Source organism: Sinohyriopsis cumingii, chromosome 4, assembly GCF_028554795.1.
Source record: "Sinohyriopsis cumingii isolate HCF-2022 chromosome 4, ASM2855479v2, whole genome shotgun sequence".
Lineage (NCBI taxonomy): Eukaryota > Metazoa > Mollusca > Bivalvia > Unionida > Unionidae > Sinohyriopsis > Sinohyriopsis cumingii.
In genome coordinates this window covers 50613255-50630913 of record NC_142964.1, presented here as the reverse complement: position 1 = coordinate 50630913, position 17659 = coordinate 50613255, and the positions used below count along the sequence as shown (strand labels likewise).

At 34.7% G+C, this 17659-nt stretch overlaps 1 long non-coding RNA gene across 1 annotated transcript; it reads right to left on the bottom strand.

Moving 5' to 3' along the window:
• Positions 1-12546: 12546 nt before the first annotated feature.
• LOC149801143 (uncharacterized) lies at positions 12547-16928 on the bottom strand. The gene is made up of 2 exons (XR_016420444.1): positions 16666-16928; positions 12547-13036 (listed from the first exon to the last, which is right to left on the bottom strand). It is a non-coding gene; the product is annotated as an uncharacterized LOC149801143 (long non-coding RNA).
• Between the last annotated feature and the right edge of the window lie 731 nt (positions 16929-17659).

The following is a 17659-nucleotide window of genomic DNA, read 5'->3' as shown; positions in this document are numbered from 1 at the left end:
TTCATGAACAAGATCTGCATTTAAAGAAAATCACTGGAGAAATTGTTAATGAAAGAGCGGAGAAATGTAGTGGTTTATCATTCTCATTGTTATTGTCTTTATCATAATTAATCATTACATCATACAATATTTTCAAACACCGAAGATTTTTCTTTATACAAAAAGCAATAAGAAACAATTTACCAAATATTGCATGAATGAAAAGGAAACGATCTGTTGTACGATGTATATTACGATTGTACGAGGTATATTACGATCTGTTTGTTGTACGATGTATATTACGATCTGTTTGTTGTACGATGTATATCACGATCATAAAAATCGTCACTTTATTATTATTAATGTTGTTGTTATTTATCATTAGATTTGGTTGTTGTGATTCTGACCTTGAAATGCAGTTTTGTAGAAACAACTGTTTGCGAACGATTTCCGTATAGCTTTTTTTAGTATGTTAATGACCTTGCTGCGTTATTTATAGGTCACTGTTACTATATTTTTGAAACAATCTTCTTAACCACAATAAGTTTCATATATCTAAAAATGATGGATGTGTCTGTCACTTACATCTATGGCACGTTTGGTATACATACCCTGTAGGTACATCTGGTATGTATGACAACCACTATCACCTGCTGATAGACCTAGCTCTACGGACATGCATATCAAACAGATGCATAACATCGTTTTGACGTGACAGGGACTGTAAATTGCTCTCGGCCAATGTCATCCATGCAATCGGACGGACCAGCGTTAAGGGCGGTAAATTTAAAGGTTTGACTTGGTAGGACCAGTATTTCTATTACTCAAAGAGAGTTTGTTTGAAGTCTACTTCAAACTAATTTTAATTATACAATAATATAGATATTTTTAAGCATTAAAATGTCCTTGTTAAACAAATTATGATGTATTTGTATAAATAAATTACATTTAACGAGAAACTGTTATTTGGTACATACTTTCAGACCATAGGTTCATAACAAACAACACATCATACTGTGAATTCTGATATTTTGGTGAACGAATAAGGCGCTCACGATCAATGTTGATGCTGGTGGTAACGGCAGTGGATTGGTACTGGAGTAGAGATTGTATATCTTTTCGTCCTCAACTAATCCTTCTCTCTCGGCTTCTTCCATCCATCAACCATCTATCATTATACTTTTCTCGAACGATTCCTACGTTTTTCTTGTTATTCTGACACTGATAAACCCGACCTTATCTGCAATTAATATAAATTCTCTTTTCTGGACTTCTCGCGAAAATGGAATAACATGTATAAAATATTTATCAAAGAAAACATTTTATATAGAACTCAAAAACAATGCAATATATTGAAATTCGGTACAGTGACGTACTAAGGGGGTGATAGAGTCGGGGGCGGTCCGCTCCGGGTGACAAGCAGATCGGGGTGGGGGGGGGAGGTGCCATCTGAATAGTTGAAATACCAGTGCAAGTTTTCAAACCAAATTAAAAATTCGCCAAAGTAAGTTATTTTCAGATTGTTTATAATAGCACTGTACTGTTTAAGAAACAATACTTGCAAACATAGTATATTTTTATATGTTTTTACAGTTTAAAGTTATTTGAGAGATGCCAAAATATTTTTGGTACGCCCCTGATTCGGTAGAAATCTTGAACTTGATGCACTTGCTTGCGTTGTTTGAATTTTTACATTGATTATCATTATATTCTAAATGATTGACAACTTTTTTATTGGGTTATGGGTGTGTGAGTGTGTTTCTTTTGTTTTTAGCGTCACTTTAAACTCGTTAATGGCTTTTTCATGCTGGGGGAAATGCCAGTTAATTTTCGTCCCCAAGGACACACTGAGGCAGCCAATTCAGGCTAGTTTGGACGGATTTACATCTCCCGTATATTCCATCTCTCGGGGTACAAAGTGTTCTGATTTAAAACTATCTGAGTTTAATAATGTCGATCGAGAGAGAGAGAGAGAGAGAGAGATATTTTAAACCAGATCAGATGATCAGTCATGGATTGACATACATGCAACCATGCATGCATCCATCTATCCATCCATCCATCCATGCATCCATACATACATACATACATACATACATACATACATACATACGTGCATACATGCATACTCTACAGCATGCTTCAGAACGTGTATTTGAGTCGTGGCACGCAAGTACTATTTTTGTTAAAACTAGAATAGTTCCTATTAAACAAGAATAATTCCTATTAAACTCGAATAGTTCATATTGTTCCCAGATCTGTGTGCATATTATAAGCTGCCTGCCCTATTACAAATTAAATCGTAAAGCTTGCAATGATTATTTGTCTACTGATTTACTTCTGGTATTTGCCACACAACTATGCCTAATTTAAAATATGTGTGTGGCTGTGCGCCGTGTATTAGTTTGCATTGCCAATTACATCAGTGTATTCGTTTCATCAGAGTACATATAATTATAACTTGTTAATTGTGAATAGAGAAGATAATGTCACATGATCACGCTTGTGTATTGTAGTCATTCTAATAGGAGGGATTCAGCCCTTTCGATGTGTCCGCATGTCCATACCTACAAGTTTTATTAACGAGTAAATTTTTTCTTCTCAGTCGTGTATACTTGAAAAAGCGACGAACATTATAATAATGACTTGGAGTTACAAGCCTGTATCAAATTAGGTAAATTTTGATAGTTTGAAGATATATATATATATATATATATATATATATATATATATATATATATATATATATATATATATATATATATATATATATATATATATATATATATATATATTATTCTTTTAGTGAAGTGTTACACATCTGATATATATGTGCAGAGATTAATTTTGATACAGAGTTTTTCAACACAAATGGTGGGTTGTGTAGTGTTACATTTAAACAGCTGAATTAGTTTATGATTGTAATGTCGATAAATCAAGCTCCCCTGTCCGGTTTCCTCATATAACAGTGTCCAGGACACACTCTTGGTTGCACCTGATGCTTCTAAGATTGTTTTCCAGAATGAGTATTTTTCTTACATATTACAGTTATCTCAGATACAATCAGCGTAGTCAAGCATACAAGATTTAAACATTCTTTCGAAGAACAAACATCCAATCTATATTTTAATTCCTTGGAAGTATTCATTTTTTTGCAGGCCTTTTATTACAGATTATTGACTAGTGCATGTCAAGTGGAATCACTGGACAATATAATACGTGAATAATATTTATGGAAACTTCCTAAACATGTCTATCTTTGTTCGTCATCAACAGTGACGGATTATTTACATTATGTTTTCGGGTTATAAGCATTGACTCCGTTTTACCTGGGTTAAACATCACTTGCCACTGACAGGACAGTCGTTTTCCTTTCCAGACATCAGAATGTAGAATTCCACATGCCTCCTGTGAAGTTTGAATGATTATATGTATAGCATAGTAACATAGGCGAAAAGCTTAAATGATGATTGTATATGGTTCATATACTAAAAAGAACAATGGTCCTAAGCTAGATCTTCAGGGACTCCTGTATGAATGGTTTCAAAATCCGAAAATTGGGAATTCGTAACGACGTGTTATATAGTCATCTAGTGTTTTATCGGGAACAAATGGTTTGTGGGTGCGTAGGTGACCGATGAGGCCGATGTGCGCCCTGAATGTTCTGTGGCATTGTGGACATGGGATGGTAGCAATGCTGATCGTGGGGTTACTGGCTCGGGATTTCCTGGCCTGCCTCCATCGTTCTTCCGCGGCTGTCCTTTTGGCCTCGCAAGCTGCAACACCTTTAGAGATGGAAGAGCGCCACACGACCCTGTCCTGGGCAGTCTGCTCCCACGTGTCATAGCTAATGCAAAAGTTCTTCAATGACGTCTTCAAGGTGTCCTTGTTTCGTTTCTCTGTCCTCAGTTGTTGCGTTTACTTTGTTCAAGCTCGCCATAAAACAGCTTTTTGGAAGCCGGTGGCCTGGCATGCGAGCTACATGGCCTGCCCATCGCAACTGTGAATGCATCAGGATGGTGTAGATACTGGGAAGTCTCGCTTGGGAAAAGACCTCAGTATCCGGGATCATGTCTTTCCACCTGATGTTAAAGAGTCTTCTGTAGCAGGTAGAGTGGAAGTGGTTCAACTTATTTGCATGGAGCTGGTACACTCTCCAGGGAGTACTATCGCTCTGTACACCTTCAACTTTGTCTGTAGACTAATGCCTCTTCTGGTCCAGACCTTGGGGTGTCGTCTGGCGAATGCTGCGTTGGCCTTTGCAATCCTGGCATTAACTTCGTCATCATTACGACATTCTGGGACAAAGTGCTTCCAAGATAGGTGAACCTGTTCACTTCGCTCAGTTTGCAAACGTTGACTGTGATTATTGTCTCAGCATACGGTTTTCCTGGGACTGCCTGATACATTATTTCAGTCTTCTTTGTGTTGATCATAAGGCCGAAATTTGTGCAAGCATCATATAACTTGTCGATGATGCGTTGCATGTCAGCTTCAGAGTCAGCGTTGAGGGCGCAGTCATCAACAAATAGAAAGTCTCTGATGATACATGTTGTGACCTTATTTTTTGCTTGAAGCCTAATGAGTTTAAACAGCTTGCCATCAGTTCGGTACCTGATGCTGAGTCCCATGTCACCATTTCTGAAGGCATCAGTGAGCATGGCTGAGAACATGAGACTGAAACGTGTTGGCACCAATACACAGCCCTGCTTCACTCCTTCTGAGACAGGAAAAGGATCTGATGTCACGCCATTGTTCCGGACTCTAGCATCCATACCGTCGTGGAATTGCTGCACCATGGTGATGAATTTCCTTGGGCATGAGTACTTGGCTATGATCTTCCACAGGCCCTCTCTGCTAATAGTGTCGAACGTCTTGGTCAGGTCGACATAGATAGAGAAAAGGTCAGTATTCTGCTCTCAGCATTTCTTTTGCAACTGTCTGGCAGCGAATACCATGTCGATGTTTTCACGCTCCTTTCAAAATCCACACTGGCTTTCTGGTATTAGTCTATGGTCAAGGTGTGATGTAAGACGGTTATGGAGAATCATGGCGAGTATCTTGCCAGCGATTGAGAGCGAATAGATACCTCTGTAGTTGTCACAAGCCTGAAGATTTCCTTTGCGTTTATACAGGTGTATAATAGTTACATCCTTGAATTCCTGTGGAATCATCTCTTTTTGCCACATGAGATGAAACAACTGATGGAGCTTTTGAGTCAGAGCTGCACCGCCTTCCTTGTAGAATTTTGCTGAGACTGAGTCTGAACCAGGAGCCTTGCCACTAGAGAGCAGATATATTGCTTTTATATATATATATATATATATATATATATATATATATATATATATATATATATATATATATATATATATATATATATATATATATAGACAAAATACAAGACAGCGATATTGGACAATAATTTTAAACACTTGTTTTATAACACTTTTTATTTCTACTGTAACCACATTTTAAATTTTACAAGAATCCGGTCCTTAATTGATCTTGTAAACGGCTTAAGTGGCTTAGAATGCACTAAACATATAAATCCGAAACACACGCCCAGAATGCCCATGGAAGGTTTGTTTTTGTGGGGTTGAACGCATTTTCAGTGCATGATATATGGCGCCCAATATAGCTGGAAGAAGAAGAACCGGGAAAACCACGGGAAGAACCAGTGAACTATAAAGGCGAGCTGTTTAAACCACTCGGTCACTCTGGGCACGTCAATGAAAGGAAGAGGGAGATAATGCGTTAAAGAAAACCAAGTTTCTAAACAATACATCTCAAACGTAGGTTGTGGTTACCGTTCGATTAAAAGTTTGGTAATGGGACAAATCACAAGAAGTTTGGGATTCGTTTCAATATATTGGAAGTATGGGTTTTGTGGGGACATATTGAAGCTCATCAAGCAACGCATTTAGATAATATCAAATTTAAGTTCTGTAGAAATATATTGAAAGTTAAAATATGCATACAATTTTAATGTGATTGCTAAAGTTCCACTTCATAAAGTAATGGGGGGGGGGGAGTCGAGGAATATAAGGCTTGGTGGGAATTTGCTTAAAACAGTAATTCCTTTGCTGTCTAAAACCTATTTAGTGTTTTAAAATGAATCTGCTATAACTTATAATAAGGAAAACAGGGCCTACCAAATCAAACGTATAATAGAAATACTAGGTCTACCACATCATACGTATAATATAAACACTGGACCTACCAAATCGAACTTATAATAGAAATACTGGACCCACCAAATCAAACTTATAATAGGGAAAACTGGGCCTACCGAATTAAGTTTATAATAGAAATAATGGGCCTACAAAATAAAACTGATAATAGGGAAAACTGATCCTATTCAATCAAACGTACAATAGAGAAAACTTGGCCTATCAAATCAAACATATACTAAATGAAGCAGAACTAAACTATATTATCATAATGTTGCTATACACTATAGTAGAATTTTTTTTAAAAATTATATGACCACTTTATGCCATTTCCATTTCTAGGTTGTTACCTATCATGCTATGTAAAAAAAAGTTGAGTAGGAACTAAACCTGTGTATAATTATAAAATTTAGAATAACTTTTACAGTTCTCGAACAGTATCACATAATATTGCTGTAATATGTCCTGATGTAAAAAAAAAAAAAAAAAAAAAAAAAAAAAAGAAAATCATGTTCCGAAATCAGAGATTTTGTGGATTATGTAGCCCGCATAAGACTGAACTAAAGTTTTGGATGCTGGACAATATTTTATTTATTTATATATTATTATATACCGCTCTGGGGGCCTAATGGTTAGAGTGTCTGCCTAGGATGCTGGAGATCCTGGGTTCGATCCCCGACCGAGTCATACCAAAGACTTACAAAAATGGAACTTGGCGCTCAGCATTAAGAGGTTAGTGTTAGGACTGGTCGGCCTGGTGTCATGACAATGTGACTGGGTGGGACATCATGCTAGATGTCTGATAGACATCACTATAAACTTCCACACTGCAGACGTCGTAGTGATATGACTGAAACATTATTAAAGCTACGTTAAAAAATGAAAATCACACACATACGCACACACACACACACACACACACACACACACACACACACACACACACACATATATATATATATATATATATATATATATATATATATATATATATATATATATATATATATATATATATATATATATATATATATATATATATGTATATATATATATATATATATATATATTCCAGTATCCACAACAAGTTGAAATAAGCTTGTCGAAACATAATACATTTAAAAGTGTAATTCCGCTAGCAAAAGGCATGTAAAGTTATGCACACACCACGGTTTTTCTGTTTTATTTCTTTGTCTTGTCTATGCTTTTTATTTGTCTTTGAAAAAGACTCATTAAGAGTCGAAAGCGATCAGGCTAGTTATATATATATATATATATATATATATATATATATATATATATATATATATATATATATATATATATATATATATATATATATATGATATATATGTAAAAAAAAAAAAAAAATGTTACGCTTATAGTTAATTAATAATCTCGTGCTACAAAGAAACCTATGATCTACCGCTTCAGGTAACTTTGCTATTCAGGTATATCTATTTATCTTAAAATAATCCCATTACTCTCGTAGATCAATCGTACCTGAACTGGGGACCTTAATAATATCGTACGTGCAGAAATTATCAGCAGTAAGCCGATTATTGAGACGGAAACAAACGTCATCACGTTATTTAGTTTACATAAAATTATCAACAGTAAGCTACCTATTGAGATGGAAATAAGTCATCATCGCCCTGTTTATCCCACATGTGCTCAGTAAGTGTACATCTCTCTCTCTCTCTCTCTCTCTCTCTCTCTCTCGCAGTACCGCTAACTAAATATTCTCTGCTTTCAGATAAATCCCCATTTAAGTTTCCACGAAAATACACGTTTCGTCAGGTAAATGAAATCTACTATCATTGAGGATGTTTAATTTTTATGTAACAGGAAAAAATAATTTCCGTGTTTTGTTATAAAAGTAACTGATTATCGTATGATATTACATTAGTGAGAAAATTAGGGTGAAGTCAAAAATTTATTAGCACCAAAAGAAAAATAATAAGTTAATTGCACTTGACAATTTATTTTACTTTTTTTTTGGGTGGCGGAAGATGCGAAGGTCTCATTGATGTTCTGTCAGTACAATGAGTCAATGTGTATTTATTTGCTCATTCGCTGAATGAAGAAGGAATGAAGAAGGAATGAAGAAAGAAGGAACCCGTGCTCAACAGTCTGCTCCAAATCATTTACAAATATCGAAATGTACCGTCTCTCGGAAAATTTTAACCAGCTGGAACAGGATTTATTAATAGCAACACGCCCATGTAAATTTTTCTGTTGAGGAAGTTTGGAATAGAATACTTAGAAAATTAAATCAGGGACATGAATCTAAAAATTGCTAGGTATATTTGATTTAATTTATATATGATTTAAAATAATTGTTTTTAAGTTTTAAATCTTTTGATTTTTAATTTCATTACATGTCAAAGTAATGTAATTTTGTTTACTAGGAATTTGATATTTTCCCGAAAATTCAGTTTGACCTGACTCTTCTCGTAAATACCTAATAATAGAAACACTGTTTCTATTTTTGACTTAGTTTCCTACCTTGATTCAAAAATCACTGAGACAAGTAAATAACTTTCTATTTTTGTTTTATTCTAGGAGTAAAATGATTGAGTTTTATCAAGGTCATATTCGGCTTTTACCTTGGACACCGGAAAAATGTTTTTTGTGACCAGTTTGAAGTTACATTTTAATTTTTATTCAGATTATTTGGATTCTTAAAGATTATTTTTTTTTCCTGGAAATAACTGAGTGCTCATATAGAATTATTGGACAAACACGTTTCCTTTAATTTTATTCGGAAATTCATAAACTGGTAATATAAAGGCTACAGTATACGTCATCGCCTTCCATCTATGATTTTTCGTCGGGACTCGAACTTGAATTCATTAGAACATTTCAATACTTGGACTTTTAAAATTTAATTCGTGGATTATTCTTGGATTATTTTTGGACTTGATTTCTTAAAACCGTAAGTTCTTAATTTTTCATTTTGACATTGTTTATCCAGGGAAATGAATTATTTGTTAAGTTTTTCAAAGCTTGTTGTTTACACTCTTTCTTTTGTTACTATTTAATTAGAGCCTAAACACGTAGCAAAATCAACTATGATCGGACAAAACATTTGACATACATTTGTAATATCTTGCTATCCTACCGCTCTGGTGGCCTTGTGGTTAGAGCGTCCGCCTCGGATGAGGGAGGTCGTGGGTTCGATCCCCGACCGAGTCAAACCAAAGACTTACAAAAATGGTACTAACATCTGCCTCGCTTGGCTTGGCGCTCAGCATTTAGAGATTAGTGTTAGGACTGGTTAGCCTGGTGTCAGAAAAATGTGACTGGGTGGGACATCATGCTACATGTCTGCGGCATGATGCCCCAGTGCTAGATATCACTATAAACTGCCACATTGCAGACATCGTAGCGATATGACTGAAATTTTTTTTAAAGCTACGTTAAAAATTCAAATCACATCACAACACAACACTTTATTGCATGCTATGATAAACACTTAAATAGAAAACCCATTACAAGAAAGAAAAGACACAATGACAGCAGTCGATTACCATCAGTTTTCTGGATGATCTGACATTCACTCAATGCATAATGGGAAAATTAAAACAGTGATGTAATAATAACTAAACTAAATTAATTAGTCCACGAATAATTAAATAAATATAAACTCCAGAAAACAAGGAAAATATGCAAATAAACAAATGACCGGTTCGACAAACTCGTCCATAATTAATTGATCTATCCAAACTCGTCCATAATTAATTGATCTATACAAACTCGTCCATAATTAATTGATCTGCCCAAACTAGTCCATAACTAATTGATCTACCACATTAACTAGAAACACACACTGATATCAACTCACTCATTCAATTAACAGTAATAATCAGTATTTCAAGAAACAACACATGAAAGAGTGAACCTATGATGGATGGATGAATGGATGGATGGGTGGATGGATGGATGGATGAATGGATGGGTGGATGGGTGGGTGGGTTGGTAGGTGCGTGGGTGGGGGATGGATGGACGGACGGACGGACTGACTGATTTGGCTGACTGACTGACCGACCGATTGATTAATTGATTGATTGATTGATTACGCGAACGTGGAGGGAATAAATTAAATTCAACAGTAAATTAATAAATAAATATGAATTAAACAGTGGAAAAGTATATTACAAATATCACCGTTTTTGAGTTAAAAGGAAAGTATATAAATACTTATAATTCAACTAAGGAAAACAAGGCAGAACTTTGAAAACTACAATGACGCATCATTGCAAATACCCACGTTTTTTTCTTCACAGCATATATTATAAACTAACATCTCCCCGGTCCTATACTGCTCCTCTTCGACATTAACCCATAGGTCGTAATGCAAAATCCACCATATATATCTTCAGGAGCTAGATTATATAGAAATATGTCATCAGAGTTTGATTTATTTTTATGTAGTAACAGTGACACAATTTAGAAAAGCCCTTTCAAAGCTAAGGCTGACTTTCCATACTTTATAAACCGCATCTGGGATATGGAAGAGAAAACAATGTACCCAGAAGAAATCAAAGTACTTGTAATTTTGTAAACGTCTGGAAGATGAGTATCACTTTGTATTAGAATACCAGTGTTACCTCTATGAAAGAAGTATATCAACTCTGTTTTGGGGTGGAGGGAAGTCCCACGTATCTTGAAATTTAATGAAGTTCGAAATTTCACGAAATCTACAAAGGTTAGAATCTGGTGAGTTTTATTAATAGAGCACTAATTGAACGTAATATTATGACGAATAACACTTAAAATTACTTAATTTAATAACGTAATTATTTATGTATTTATTTATTTATGTATTTATTTATTTATTTATTTATTTATTTATTTATTTATTTATTTATTTATTATTGTGTTCTTAAGTTCACCGTTACTTTCATTTCATCTGCATTTCACTATGTTTTACTATACATCATATTTCATGTACACTGTTCTTATGATAACACAAAAAACCACGGTAGCTCAGTGGTTAGGGTACCGGACTCACCTACGAAAGGGTGCTGGTTTGGATCCTACTTTCGGACCAGCCTGGGTTAGGAACCATGGTGTATCACTGGGCATCACACTTTACCCATTTGTCCTACACTTAATAACCTAATTGTGTTGTTGTGCAGAAAAGCCCAGCCTTAATGAGGAAAACATTTTGTACACTGCTAATATAATGAGGTGGTGGCTTTCCTCCCGAAAGGGCATGTAATTAAGAACAAAGGGCATGTAATTAAGAACAAAGGGCATGTAATTAAGAACAAAGGGTATGTAATTAAGAACAAAGGGCATGTAATTAAGAACAAAGGGCATGTAATTAAGAGCGAAGGGCATGTAATTAAGAGCAAAGGGCGTGCAATTAAGAGCAGCGCACGCATGTGATTGAACACACAATAACGTGTGTGCGTGTGTTTCTGTGTGTGTATCTTCAGTACTGATTGAATGTATGTACAGATGATACATTTGGTTTACTGTATTTTGAGAGAGAGAGAGAGAGAGAGAGAGAGAGAGAGAGAAAGAGAGAGTGTGTGTGTGTGTGTGTGTGTGTGTGTGTGTGTTCCTGGTATAGTACATACATGAAGTTGGTCGCAAACATATCTGAATATGTCATTACATTTGTGTTATATTTACTTTACCTTTGACAAACTCCTGGAACCCCATGTGCAGGGCCCAGTAATGATACCCATCTCGCAAATGGTCATTATAGAGACAACAGCTGCACTACAGCGACTAAAGACAACAACTGCACTACAGCGACTATAGACAACAACTGCACTACAGCGACTATAGACAACAACTGCAATGGCTAGTTAAGTTCCACCCAACGGCTGAGGATTAATTGTCCTAACAGCGTGTGGATAGAAAAGAAAGAATATAGCAAGAGACGGATAATCTTTAATCCAATTTTGTCATAAATAGAGGCTTGCCAAATTATGTTGGATCAATACATTTTTTTTTAGCAATTCCTCTTTTGAAGAGTGAGCAAAACCGAAGAAAAGCCGTTTCTTACCAGTTCGGTGAAATCGAATTAAGATAATCTCTGATGAGAGCCGACAGAAAGAAAGAAAATCTTTCCTTCCCGATTAGCACAGAGCAAAGTTAAACAAAACAAAGACTGTTACTTTTACTCAGTATGTATACTTGATACCTACATGCAACAGACATGTAGATGTGTGCTATTTTCAGCATCGAAGTCTTAAAATGTCTGTAGTCAATACCGTAAGTGGGTGGGTAAAACACACACCGGAAAGATATTTAAATGACAGGTATTGATTCGCATGCTTCTGTTTGTTTCCTTCCCCTCAAGTGTCGTGCCAATGTTCAATATTTGACTGATTGTATATTACGTAAAATTGAAAATAAAACTCGAAGAAATAGATAGGTAAACAATGATATTCGGCAAACAGAATTGACTAATTGGTTATTTCCATATGCTATAATTAACTGACTGACGAGCAATGGTAAAGAACTTTTAAATAATATGCATTTAAATCGTTCTTAATATGATAGTCACACATACGTAAATTGCAGCTACCACTTTGTTACAAGATATTGTGGAAGAGAGGAAGCAATTATTTATTCAGTTTATACATTTGAGGAACATGTGATTTGTCAATTATGACGTTGTAATTGATAAAAATAGTAGAGAATTTTACTATTGTGAAATTTCCGAGATGCTTTAAAACAATCGGCGGATATCCTTTGTTCGCAGTACGGTTAGAACATCCGGGTTTATTCCAGTGGCCAACGGAAGTTTAGTGGCGGGGGGGGGGGGGGCCGGCTCACGTAGGAGGGATCCACACATTCGTTGCTGTTTCCTTTGTCTGCTGACTTGGTGAAGGTTTACTCCCTTTATGTTGGATTTTGATCTGAATAAAATTAAATACAACAATATAACTACTTTTTTAACTGCTTCTTGTTCATAGAATAATCTTGACTGACATTACATTTCTTTATCTGGCGTGTTCGCTTGTCATTTGTATCTCTTTCTCTACCCAATTTTACTCATTCATTCTTTCTTTCATGTATGGGTTCTATGCATGCTATAAAAATTGTATTAGTGCTAAACATACAATGAATGTTTCATCTGATCCATTTCACTACACATTTATTTATCAAATTGTTATATTTCTTAAAGTATCAAGTTGCATATTTTGAAAATGTGACATTTATCGATTCAAATTGCAAAACACCGTGTAGTAAAACGTTTTCAAAATCACTCATGTACTTAATGGTTTTAGCTTCTGAGTAGTGGACATTTGTACATATTGTGTAGTGGATATTTGTACATAATATGTAGCGGATATTTGTACATAATGTGTGGTGGATATTTGTACATAATGTATAGTGGATATTTGTACATAATGTGTAGTGGATATCTGTACATAATGCGTAGTAGATATTTGTACATAATGTGTAGTGGATATTCGTACATAATGCGTAGTGGATATTTGTACATAATGCGTAGTATATATTTGTACATAACGTGTAGTGAATATTTGTACATAATGTGTAGTGGATATTTGTATATAATGTGTAGTGGATATTTGCATACCTTTCACATAATAACGAAATGAAATCAACTCAACCTTTGAATTCTTCCAAAACATCCAAATTTCGTCGATGATAGGGCCTAATACCGTACAGTATTTTTTCCACACAGAAATTGATTTTTCATTGTTCCTTGAAGAAAGAAGAACTGTTTAACATGTGTCACCGTTATCTTATACCTGCTTTGAATGTATCGATCTCTATAATTATGTGTACTTTGGGATTTTTATAAGCTTATAAGTGAGTGAGTGTGTAAACAGTAACCACCCAAAATTCATTTAATTTACAGTTTCGTTGTAACGAACCTTTGTCTGCTATTGCGCATCTGCCTGTATCACAAGATGCACCAGTGAAAAAAAGAAAAGAACAAAGACCGTCCTGCGCACCTGTTTCAAGGGGCGGCCACACCACCTCACACAGAAAGTGAAAATTAGTCCATGCGGGGTACTGATGATGAGTCTTGATTTCGACTCGTGTTCGTTCACAGGTTGAGGAACTTGTCTCTTTTTCAAATGAATGTGAATAATCACTCTCTATTCACATCATAGGTCTCCCTGTTTTATTTTTCACAACTTCACTCGCATTGTGTTAAACAGAGTTAAACATTTCACAGTTTCCCTCCACCTATGTTTCGATGCTAGCAAAGATCAAAGTCAAGAACATTCAAATCTGTTTAACGCCCTTTTACACGAGACATCACTAAACATAAAATCGGCCAATTTGCACATAATCTTTACCTTTTCGCACAATGTAGGTGACCAAACAATTGTTCAATAGTCGTACTTGATAATCTCTCTCTCTCTCTCTCTCTCTCTCTTAAAATCATTGCTGACTATACCCCCCCCCCCGAAAAAGCGTAACATCCGCTCGTTGATATAAAACAAATATAACATCTTACATTTTCAAAAACGTCAAATAATAATATTTATAACGGCGCTGCATCTCCTAGTATAACCATATTTATTTTAAAACATGGGATAATATTAACGTCAGGTTGGAGACAAAAGTGAGACAAAATATTATACTCGGTTTAAATGGCGAAACACACAATACGGTGTTCATGCTAAGTCGGTGGAAAAGACAATCGTGTTGAAATATTTCAATTCGGTGTCATAGCAAAAACTTGGCCACCCACCCCTCAGAAAGGTCATGCCCCAGCAATTGCGAGGGTTTATTGGGCGGTTGCTACGTCACCGTTTCAGTGAGACTTTTAGTTTTAACAGTTATGGACAAGTTTTAACAGCATCGGTACTTAAAATGAGTTTAATAGTCTATAAATGATTTCAAATAAAGTACAGGTTTCAAATAGAGTAAACTCGTATTAAAGTTTGAAACAGAGTAAACTGGTTCAAAAGTTTCAAATACAGTAAATTCGTACAAAAGTTTCAAATACTGTGAATTCGTACTAAATACAATACAACAAAACCATGCCAAATCAACTTTGTTACATAAATTTACTATATAGTCAAGGCCAACGAAATACAGGATGGCTAGAAACATTTTATGAGAAATCCTCCATCTGTTTTTACCCCAGAATCCACAATGTACAAAAACTCTGAAATTTAGCTGCGCGTGAAAATATTTCTTTAAGGGCGGTAGCGCAAGGCAAGTTCATATTCTCCAAAACGTATTGACTTGACATGTCAACTGTACAAATGGACTTTTTTGGTCAAAATAGACGTTAGTATCAAAATGGACTTTATTATCAAAATGGACTTCAGTGTCAACATGGATTGAAATAACAAAATGGACATTAATATATAATGAACTTTAATTGATAATAAAATGGACATTACTATATAATAAACTTTAATATCAAAATGGACTTCAATGTCAAAATGGACTTTAGTATCAAAATGGACTTTAATGAAAAACGGACTTTGGTATCAAAACGGACTTCAGTGTCAAAACGGATTGTAATAACAAAATGGACATTAATATATAACCAACTTTTTTGTCAAAATGGACTTTAATATCAAAATGTACTTCAGTGTCAGAATGGATTGTAATAACAAAATGGACATTAATATCTAATGAACTTTAATATCAAATGGAATTTAATATCTAAATAAACCTAAATATCAAAATCTACATGCAATTCATACATAACAAACAAGATATAAATTATCGTAGTTAATGATCAATCAATCAATCAATCAATCAATCAATCGAAATGTGTTCAAACTAGTATAATGAACCTCCATAAAGTTAAAATCCTATAGGAAATCCGCAAAATAGCCACTGAGTGAAAAAATACAATTTTCGGAAATATTAGGTTATTTGGTCCAGTTTCCTGTTTGATGAGATTGCAGTAAATAAAGCCTTGCCTGTCCACTCTGTCAACTGACCACAATGAAAGTATCGTATTTCCAATTTGAATCAAAACTTTGAATTAAGTTGCTGATCAGTAGACATGGCGAATGGTCCAGTCGAATCACTACCCAATTTTCCAGGGAAAATAGAACAATTCAGTGCAATTTTTAAAAAGTATTTTTTTTTTTAAACTGATCATTTTAAAGCAAAGCCATCCACCACCACCCGTCTCAGAATCGAACCAGTACAATTCACAGATAAGCCTGTACGATATCAGTCGATTCGTAATCGCTTTATGATATTTTTTTTGTTTAAAGTCTTGCCTTTAAAACAGTCAAACAGCCTTGAAAAAGAGATCACATAGGCCGTTGTTTTTGTTTTAATATTCAGTTTACAAAATTTGCACATATTAAATTATGAAAAATAAACTATAACATACTAGAAATAAATGTTAGAATCCAACCCGCCAGTATAATGGGTAAGCAAACAACATGGCACTGCCAGAAGAGCTTCACTCCCAGAGTCATAGTATTACTAATAATGTAGAATTTATTTTCAAAGCTGTAAGTGTGAAGTAAATCCGTCAGATAAACAAATACGTTAAGTATGTGATTCTTATTATTAGTATACATACCTTCATGTTTAGTTCGATGTTTATCTAAGCAAGGACCTGGGATATATAGAGGATACTCAAAACTCTAGGAATACAATAGTGCTCATATAACTAGATGTACATCCCAAGGAGGACTAAGTAATCGCTTGCATCGTTTACTCCCGCGATTACATCAACATTAGTGAACTGATTAAATTAGACGGTCGGCACGGGCATGAATATTAAACTTCTACGATATCTGTTCCATAATTAATTTCAATTAAAGAGCTAAGGCTGGTCGACCGTCTGCTATCAGTTGGAGGGATCAAAGAGTAACTATGGCGATAGAACTCACCTAATGCAAAGCATTAATTAAGATACAATGCACCCAAATAATCTGCATATGCAAATCAGACTGTTATTTTGACTACTAAGGTCTATTTTAAGAAATGTTATGTCTCAGCAATACAAAACCTCACTATGCTCTCTCTCTCTCTCTCTCTCTCAACTGAAAGGGAAATTTAATAGTGAAATTTTGTTTTATTATTTCTTATACAAGTGCAATATATATATATATATATATATATATATATATATATATATATATATATATATATATATATATATATATATATATATATATATATATATTGCCATTTGACGAAATGGCATGAAGATATCTTCCTTCAGGTTTCCTTTATATAACATTTTCAAAATAATGTTTTATCTCTGCTTCATATAAGATTTTTATCTCTTAATTTCTAAATGAGTTGCTAAGATCGGTTCCAATGGAAAAAAATAATTATGGGATATATTATCAACCGTAGCTAAATCAGGCACAACAAGCTCGTTCACTTTTCTTGAATTTAAACAAGCATCTTTCATATTTCATGTGTATTGGTAAAATATTAGATCCATATGGAACATTATTATAACTCTATCATCAATATTAAAGAACTGTTTCATGCAAATACTCTTTCGTTATTTACGCAGAGAATTACCACTTCAGCCAGCTCCATTAATCGAGCCATTTTCG